Below are 10,042 nucleotides of genomic sequence, written 5' to 3' on the forward strand. Positions count from 1 at the left end.
CAAAGCTGGCATGTTCCTTGCTCCCTAAAGTTATTTTCAGAACCTCTTTCTGCCATCACCACTCAGCAGCGATTTATCTTCCTTTAAGTTTCGATTCCTCCTGCCTGGATCCTTGTTACTGTCACCTATGGACTTCCAGGTCTCTCTTCTCTGCCCTTCCTACCCAGTAAGTCCAGCTCCTGACTCTCAACCTTCTCCACCTCAGCAGAGGCCCCATTGCCTTTCCAGTTCTTCAAATTCCCCTACCCTCATGATGTCTGCCTCCAGATCACGGTTTATCTTTGGTGCCTTGGTACTAGTTTTGTGAAAGTGGGGGGAAAGAAAACTAGTATATGTGTGATGGTGAGTGACCTTTCACTCCAAGAGTTGAATAAAGACAAATGGTAATAGACCCCAAAACAAGTTTGTTCCAGGCCTGCCTCACAGGCTTGGGGCTCTGGGTGGGTGCTGGGAAGGGGGAGGAATAACTTGAGGCACACCCAACAATTCATTTCTTCTCTATCTCACCAGCTGGTCCAAGGGCCAATTTCCAGATAGTGACAGGAGTGATAACAGCTCACCTGAAAGTGACTCTAGCTGTAGGAACTAAATTCTACTTTGATCTTTACCTGTGCCTTTCTGTGGGAGGAGGGATCAGAGAATACCCAGGCTTGGAGGGGGCAACATCTTAGAGGGGTTTGATGAAACCAACTCCTACCTCCCAAAGATGCATCCTCTCTCCCAGACCTCTTATGATGATGTCACCCTGATGGGGTGTTTGGGTGCTTGTGTTTGGGTGCTTGTGCTTGTACTTGCACCCCAAGTTCTCCCTCATCTCAGAAACACTGTCTCTGGCTGTTTCTCCCCAGCCCAAGTCCTAGTAAATCTTTATTGTTTATTGCAACTCCATGGCAGTAAAATTAACTGTATCTGGCTTTAAGCTGTGATTAGTGAAACTTGCTGTTTAAGGTAAAAGGCTCTTGGGACTATAACTAATTTTGTTTTGAGTTTGAATTTGGGCATAGCTGTCTGCATTAAATCTGTATCTGAGAGAAATGCCACAAGCTACTCGGAGGGAATGTGATCCTGTACTGTTAACAGGTGGAGGACTGCATCTGGGGAAAAGCTGTGAGGACAATCTTAGTCTCAATCTAGGATGGGATCCTCCTGGCTCAGTTTCCCCATTATGTTCCTTTGCGAAGGAATGTTTCCCACCTGACTATTTCTGAGTCTGGCTATGATCTGGAATTGATACTGCATGATTAGGGAACTGTGACTCTTAACTGAATTCACCAGAATTAAGGATGTTCTATCTTGTCACATTTGGCATGTCACATGTCCTTGCCTTTTCCTTTTAGAGTAGATTTCTCTGATCAGACCAAGTGGTCAGTAAAAGACATGAGCACAATGTAAGTATGTGAGATCTTGCTATTTTGATCTGAATTTGTAGTCATCCCATGGCCTAAGTAAGAGTAAAATTAGTGTTTGAATTTATCATATGTAAAAGATTCAATTTCTGAAGTATAATTAGAGAAGGAGAAACAAATTTGTGACACAAGAATATATATCTATTCAGTTTTGAGGTTAAAGTTATGAACCTCTTTTGTTTAAGGCAGTTTTTGCAAGAAACCCCTTCCCTAAAGTAACCCCCTCAGAGGTCTTTGCCACCTCTTTTGTACTGGCCACTCCTTTATGGGAAAACTTTTCTATCTCAACACCCTGTTTCTCAAGAGGGAAATATTCCCTTGCTTGGGAGATAAGCTCTACAGCCACTGTACAGGTAAAGACCCCTGTCAGGGAAGGGGTTGTAAATGTCTCTGCTAGTCTCTTGACTTGTACCACCTGTAAGGATGCCTACAGTGATGAGCGTCCCTGGAATTTTACCTCTGCCAGCTGTACCACTTGTTTTGAGGGAACACTCCCTACTTGGACCTATAACCAAATTCCTCTTGCCACTCTCCCTATTTAGTAGGCTTTCCCTATTTAACCTTCTCTTCCCAGTTGACACACAATACTACAGACCCCTTCTAGCTATAACACTCTTATTGATCTTTTAAAAGTTTCTGTCTTACCTGGAATATTGGCATGTAAACATACTGATCCATGGGGCATCCATGCTCAATACCTTTTACAAACAGGTCCCATCTGTACCTCTAAGGGATATTCCTTCCTTTGTGGGTTGGGTAGGCCAGGTGGTGAGGATTCTGGGAAGAAGCAAAGCAAAATGCCACTACTTGGCAGGACCTCAGGACTGTTGTTCTAGCCCCCCAGTGTTTAACATCTTTATAAGGATTTTGGTGTGTGCCCCCTTGGATTTTTGGCACCACCTCTGACCATTTTCAATATTACTAAACCCAACACCTCCACCCTAACAAGAGTAAAGCATGGGTTCTGGGACAATGTTCTCTGGTACCTTAAAAGGGGAGCAGAGCATCTCATGCCTTGGTATGGACATTTACAATATGAGTTCATTCTTTCAAACCTGACAGGGACCATTCGCCAATTGGCAAATGACACAGCTTATTGTCTCTGGGACATTCAGCAACCTCTGGATTCCCTTGAAGATATGGTCGTGGATAATCAGATAGCTTTGGATTGTCTACTTGCTTAGTGGAGGTGTCTGTGCCCTGACCAACACTTCCTGCTGTATGTACATTAACAACTCTCAATAGGTAGAGCTCAGTAGGACTAGAGAAAGTCACCTGGATGTGAGACATCCATGAAAACCTTAGTACACCAGGGTCATCTTCTTCTTGGGGATCCTGGCTTCTTTCTATGTTCACTCCTATTCTTGTCCCACTCCTGATTATATTCCTTTTACTTCTTTTTGGCCCTTGTCTGCTTAATCTCCTTGCTAAATTGGTCTCCTCTAGACTCAGTGCCCTCCACTTCAGGATGACTGCTGAAGCTGGGTACCAACCTCTGTCTGAGACCACAACCCATCACCCCCTGGACCTGGCATCGGCCAAGTTCCGGACACTGGCTAGAGAATCAACCCCTTGAACAGAGGGACCTTGGGAGGCAGGGACAGCTGTATGCCCAATCCCAGCAGGAAGCAGTTTCTGAAGCTGAAATCTTCGTCCCTCATCTGAAAAGATTTTGGGTCTCATTTCTTTAAGGGGGGCGAATGATGGGGTGCTTGGGTGCTTATGTTTGGGTGCTTGTGCTTGTACTTGGATCCCAAGTTCTCCCTTGTCTCAGAAACACTGTCTCTGGCAGTGTCTCCCCAGTCCAAGGACACTGTGCCTAGCAATTACTCATGAGTGGGCCACAGCAAGACCCTTCTTTCTCTCCCTAGTGCAGTCGCAAACAGCACCTGAAGGAATTATTAGTTTGAATGGCTTTGCACTGGGTCATAAAGCTATTCCTCCTCTCTGGACTATCTATACTAGTGCCCTACTCCATTATCTACATCCTGGACTCCTCATTTTCTGTATTCTAGACCTAAGACATATGGATACTACCTACATCTATCTTGTCAAACTAGACATTGACTGGTGGCAGACTGGACAACTCTCAGTTACTCCTGAACTCAAGTTAACTTAGTGACGTAGGAGGCTTAAAACCACACCTGCATGTGGCCCCCCCTTGTGGACTTTTCACAGGGTAAAAAGCCTACTCAGTAGGTACAAGAAGTGCATGTTCCTTTAAGAACTGACCACTCCTTAACCACTCCCTCATCCCACCCTGAATCACCTAGTTAGCATGTTTGATACATGTTTTATTATATTTTATCCTATATAAACTTTAACTGTACCCCTCTAAGGTCTCAGGTTCCTTTAGAATCCTTGCCTGCTAAAAAGTGTAACAATAAACTTTTTGCCAACTTGAATTAATGCTTGAGTCTGTGAATTCATTCCAGATGATCACGTCTTGTGTTCCAGACTTTGAAGGGTCTCAACCTCTCAGATCGCAACAACCTGATTCCTTGATTCTTCTGCCTGTGCCAAGAGGAGCTTGCTGGTGATGCAGTGGATAAAGCACTGGCTTCAGACACTTGCTAAGTTGTGTGACCCTGGACAAGTCATTTAACCTCTGTTTGCCTCAGTTTCCTCAACTGTAAAGTGGGGATAATAACAACACCTATCTCCCAGGGTTGTTGTGAGGATCAAAAGAGACTATTTGTAAAAAGCACTTAGCACAGTGACATAGTAGGTGCTATGTAAATGCTTAATCCTTTCCCCCTTCCCTTCAACCTCTGAGGCTGGTAGTCAAAAGGAAACCCCAAGAAAGATAGAGTATGTGGGGGGGGTGGGGTAGTGAAAGAAAAAAAATAAACTCTCATGGGGCAAGGGGAATCACTCCATTCTACCCCCATTCTTTCTTGCCCTAGCCGAGATTGGTGCTGAGCCTGAATCTGAGGTGTGACCCACTTGTTTTCTTTGATTCCCCACTGAGATGGACAGCTGTGCTAAGGGGTGGTCCTAGAAAAGGCAGGGCATGACTCAGAAAGCAGGGGTCCAACATATCTTGACTGTCATTTAAGGAAATTTCAGGTATGGAGAAGGAAAAAGGAGAAGAAGGGAGTCAGGTATGGGGACAGCTCTGGAGGCAAAAGGGATCCCTGAGATCATCCAGTCTAATCCTCTTATTTTACAGAGGAGAGAAGTGGGTGGTTAAATGTTTCACTCAGACTAGGCAGATAGTAAGCCCCAGAGGCAGGATGTAGCACAGGACTACCAATTTAGAACTGGACGGGGACCCTTAGAGGTTTTCTAGCCCAAACCCTTCATTTTGTAGAAGAGAAAACTGAGGACTAGAAGGGCTGATTCATCCAAGTACACACAGGTAGGAAGCACCAGAAATGGGATTTGAACACACATTCTGTGACTCCAGAGCTCCTCTGTCATAAGCCCCAGGTGATGGCATCATTCTTTCCACTCAGTCCCGAACCCTGTTTCTTTGATCCCAGAGTTGGTGCTCATTCCACTGTACCAGAAAGGAACATGAAGGGGCAACAAAGAAGGAAACCACGGGTGGGGGAGAAGAGAGGGAAAATGGGGTGTGGGGGTGGGTGGGTGGGGGAAGTGCCTGGAAGGACCTAGAGAAAGAGGAGGTCTGAGAGTGAGAAAGAAGACGAGGGGCTTGGGAGGGGGAGGAGAGTGACGGTGTCAAAATGGGGAGAGGGTAATGATGGACAGGGAGGGAGAGAAGAGAAGGGAAAAAGAGAGTCTAAGAATTGTGTTGATTTGTAGGGAGAGGTCTCCAGCACTCATTTTTGCTTCACAAAAGCCTCCACTTGTGGGGAGTGGAGACATCTGAGGCTTGGGAATCGAGGAAAGGAAGCCCACTCACCTGTCTTAGCAGCAATGAACTGGGAAAGTGGGAGCTGCAGTACAAGAGGCAGGAGCCAGACGGCCAGCATTTCCTTCCCTAGCGGTTCTAATTCTGCTTGGCCCTTGTGCACTTCAGTCTGGTCCTGTCACCTCACAAGTGTCTGGAGAAGTGAGCACTCCAGGAAAAGAAACCAGGAAATTAATGGATAGCATGAGAAACCTTTGACCTCTCTGAAATTTTATGTAATTCCTGAATCTATACCTGGAGTAACGCAGGGTTGCCGACTCCACTGATCAGGTTATGATGAAGGACCTTCAGCTCCTTGGCTAAAGGGCAGTGGGTGGGGAGTCCCATCTGTTTGACACATTCCCCAGCCCCGTTGGCAGACAAGTAAGGAGAAAGAGATGAGGAATTGCAGATTTATAACCCTAGGAATGATGACACTGGGAGTAGGAAGCAACTGATTACAAAGTGGTGCAGAAGTGGAGATCATTGGGAGAGCCAAGGTATGAACACTAAAGCCTGGAAAACCATGGAACATCTGGGAAAGGGAAGCTGATGGCTAGGAAGTGGAGACTTTGAAACATTCCCCCCTTTTCTTTTTGGCTAGGCAATGGGGTTAAGTGACTTGCCCAGGGTCACACAGCTAGTAAGTGTTATGTGTCTGAGGGCAGATTTGAACTCAGGTCCTCCTGAATCCAGGGCCAGTGCTCTATCCACTGCACCACCTAGCTGCCCCCGAGACATTCCCTTGTGATATAATAGAGAGACCAAAGGGTGGATGGAGGGCAATTAGAGTATAGGAATGTAAGCAGTTTATTACTCTTTTATGTTAATGTTTTTATGCTTCTGCTAGATTCTCCAGCTGGACCCCAAGCTTAGGTACCTGTTGTACCATGCTACTTCCTGGCTGTCTTTGATGACTTATCTATCAGATGCCCTTAGCCCCCAAGTGGAGTGACTCGATATAAGATTTGTAAATTTGTTTATAAAAATGCTTCCATACTTCTCACTAATGATGCAGAAGGGGCAGGTTGTCTTCTTCATGAGTTTAGCAGGCAGCTTTGAATAGTGATAATCTTCAGGTGCTCCCAAACCCCACTGTCTCTGGTTCCATAATGCCTTCTGAAACTATAGCTCCTCTCTCCATCATTAAGTGGGATGGGATAAGAGTGCAGATAACTCTGTGGGTCGTTTCCCCACTTTGCAGAGGTAGTCTTGGAATGACAGAATCTGAGAACTGGAAGGCTCATCTGGTTCATCTCTTTTGTTGTTGTTCAGTTGTGTCTGTTTCTTTGTGACCCTGTGGAGCATACCATGCCAGGCCCGTCTATCCTCCACTGTCTCTCAAAGTCTGTGCAAGTTCACCTTGGTTGTTTCCATGACACTATCTATCCATCTCATCCTCTGTCATCCTCTTCTCTTTTTGCCTTCAATCTTTCCCAACATCAGGGTCTTTTCCAATGAGTCCCATCCTCTAATTATGTGGCCAAAGTGTTTAAGCTTCAGCTTCAGTATCTGACCTTCCAGTGAATAGCCTGAATTAATTTCTTTAAGTATTGACTGATATGATCTCCTGGCTCTCCAGGGGACTCTCAAAAGTCCTCTCCAGCACCACAGTTTGAAAGCCTTGATTTTGTGGCACTCAGCTTTCTTTATAGTCCCCCTCTCACAGCCATACATTGTCACTGGAAACATCATGGCTTTGACTATATGGACCTTTGTTGGCAAGGTGATGTCAGTGCTTTTTAGCATGCTGTCCAGATATGCCATAGCTTTCCTTACAAGGAACAAGTATCTTTTAATTTCATGGCTGTAGTCACTATCTGCAGGGATCTTTGAGCCCAAGAATATAAAATCTGACACTGCCTCCATTTCTTCTCCCTTTATGTGCCAGGAAGTGAAGGGATCAGTTGCCAAGATCTTAAGGTTTTTTGAGTCAGCTTTTACACTCTTCTTCTTTCAACCACATCAAGAGGCTTCTTAAATTCTTCTTCACTTTATGCCATCAGAGTGGTATCGTCTGCATGTCTGAGATTGTTGATATTTCTCCCAGCAACCTTAATTCCAGCTTTTGATTCATTTGGCTTGGCATTTCACTCGATGAGTCTGCATGTAAGTTAAATAAATAAGGTGACAACATATGGCCTTATTGTACTCCTTTTACAATCTTAAAACCAACCAGTTGTTCCATGTTCATTTCTAACTGTTGCATACAGGTGCCTCAGGAGACAAGTAAGGTGATCTGGTACTGCCATCTCTTTGAGGACTTGCCACATTTTGTCATGATCCACACAGTCAAAGGCTTTAGTGTAGTCAGTGAAGCAAAAGTAGATGGTTTTTTTCCAGAACTCCCTTGCTTTCTCCATAATCCAGTGAATCTTGGCAATTTGGTCTCTAGTTCCGTGCCTCTTTGAAAACCAGACTGTTCTTCTGGTAATTCTCAGTTTACATATTGCTGAAGCCTAGCTTGCAGAGTCTTAAGCATAACCTTGCTGGCATGTGAAATGAGCACAATTATTCAGTGATTTGAACTTTTCTTAGCATGGCCCTTCTTTAGCATTGGGACATAAATTGACCACTGTTGTGTTTTCCAAATTTGCTGGCATAGTGAATTGAAGCACTTTAACACCATCATCTTTTACGGTTTTAAGTAGCTCAGCTGGAGTTCTGTCACCTATTAGAATAGCCTTACTGTCAGTAATGCTTCCTAAGGCTCACTTGACTTCATTCTCCAGGATATCTGGCTCTAGGTCAATAACCACACCACTGTGTTGTTAAAATTTTTCTTCTGTAGTTCTTTTGCATATTTTTGCTGCCTCTTCTGCTTCTGTTAAATCCCTGCCATTTTTGTTTTTTATCATGCTCATTTTTTTTCTTTTTTCTGAAGTTTTATTGATATCTTTTGTTTTCAACATCAGCCATTTTGGGATATGTCCTCTCCCCATCCTCCAATCAGTGAGCCATCCCATGTAACAAAGAAAAGCAGTTAAGCAAAACCAATACAGCTACATCTTCTAACATTTTATGCAACATTCATACCCACAGTACCCTAATCCAAGGAAAGAAGAGAAAGGCATTTATGGCTTGTTCAAATTCACTTGATAAGCCTGAGTGGTTTAAGCTACCTATTTCTTAGTATGTGTATTTTATATTTTGATAGGGCAATCATTTTTTGTTAAAAATTATAAAAAAAATCTCAATTTGATTGAAACCCTACAAATTCTTTTCTGCAATCATTTAGCCATTGCTCTGCTTAGCTGCCAATCTCTTGTCTCTTTCTTCAGTAATTGTAAGGCGGATACCCTTTCCTTGGGGAAGAGAGATCTAAGGCTTATTACCTTTGCCAATAACAAAAATGTTTGAGAGCCTAGTGGCAAAACTTATCACCACTGGCATCTTTTACATGGACAACATCAAAAGAACCAGGATGTTTCTCCCTGTTTGTGATCACACCAATTTGACCCAAGTTGGCTCCACCGGTCACCATACATAGGTTGCCAGTATCAAACTTGATAAAATCAGTGATCTTGCCAGCTTCTAAATCAATCTGAACTGTATCATTTACTTTAATGAGAGGATCTGAGTAATAGATAGTACCAGATAGGGAATACCTTTTGTACCCACAAAGATTTTTCTCACTTTGCACAATTTATATTTAGCCTCCTCAACTGTAAAATGATGAACTGCAGAGCGTTCCTTTGTGTCATAACATGACATGTTTATGTTCCCTTTCTCTCAAAGACATCACTATTTTCCTATTTACCCATCATCTCAGAACCCCACAAGTCAAAGAATTTGAGAGTTGGAAGGGCCCTCAGTGACCATTGAATTGGACCAATACATGACAGGAATCCCCACTAGAACATTCCTAAAGACTTCCAAAGGAGGGGGAGCCAACCCCCCACCTCCCAGAGCAGCCCATTCCACTTCAGGACGGCCTTCATTATCAGGGATTTTTGTTTTCTTGACATCCAGCCCAACAATGACTTGTTCACCTGTCTTCTCAATCCTAATGGCATCCATAAAACCAGCAGGATATGTAATATCAGTGCGGACCTTGCCATCAATCTTGATGAATTGCTGCATTCAGATCTTCTTTACTTCATCTCCAGTCATGGAATACTTGAGTCTGTTTCTCAGGAAGATGATGAGTGGGAGATACTCTCTCACCTTGTGGTGACCTGTGGATGGTCTTGGAGCAAAAACTCCTGTTAACTTATCCAGCATCCAGTGCTTTGGAGCTTTTGATGCTTCAGATGCTTCTTGGGATCGTGAACCATGGTTACGCTGTACCAAAGATAGAGTGGGAAATTTACTCAGCTGTAGGGTCAGAGGCTCTGTCTACTTAAAAGCTGTGTGCCTTTGGCCACGTCACTTTACCAGCAGCATGACCAGCTGGTCCCAAGGCCATGCAGCAAGAGTATCATGCCCATTTTTGCATGAACTTTCCCTTGATATGTCTAATTTTCTTGAATAAGTATCATGTCTTTCTGATTCTGTTGTTTTCTTCTGTTTCTTTGCACTTCTCATTTAAGAAAACCTTCTAATCTCTCCTTGCTATTCTCTAGAATTCTGCATTCAGTTGGGTATATCTTTCCCTTTCTCTTTCCTTCTTTCCCCAGTTATTTGTAAGCCTCATCGGACAGCCATTTGTTTTCTTGCCTTTCTTTTTCTTTTGGATGTTTTTTGTTGCTTCTTCCTGTACAATATAGCAAACCTTTGTCCATATTTCTTCAGGCACTCTACCTACCAGATCTAATCCCTTAAAGTTATTCATCACCTC

The 10,042-nt window shown here is 43.7% G+C and overlaps 1 pseudogene; it reads right to left on the bottom strand.

Annotated features, from left to right (window-relative positions):
- Positions 1-8,496: 8,496 nt before the first annotated feature.
- On the bottom strand, positions 8,497-9,539 carry LOC114042031 (annotated as a pseudogene).
- Between the last annotated feature and the right edge of the window lie 503 nt (positions 9,540-10,042).

This window comes from Vombatus ursinus, unplaced genomic scaffold (assembly GCF_900497805.2).
Source record: "Vombatus ursinus unplaced genomic scaffold, bare-nosed wombat genome assembly UNPS02014240.1, whole genome shotgun sequence".
Taxonomy (NCBI): Eukaryota; Metazoa; Chordata; class Mammalia; order Diprotodontia; family Vombatidae; genus Vombatus; species Vombatus ursinus.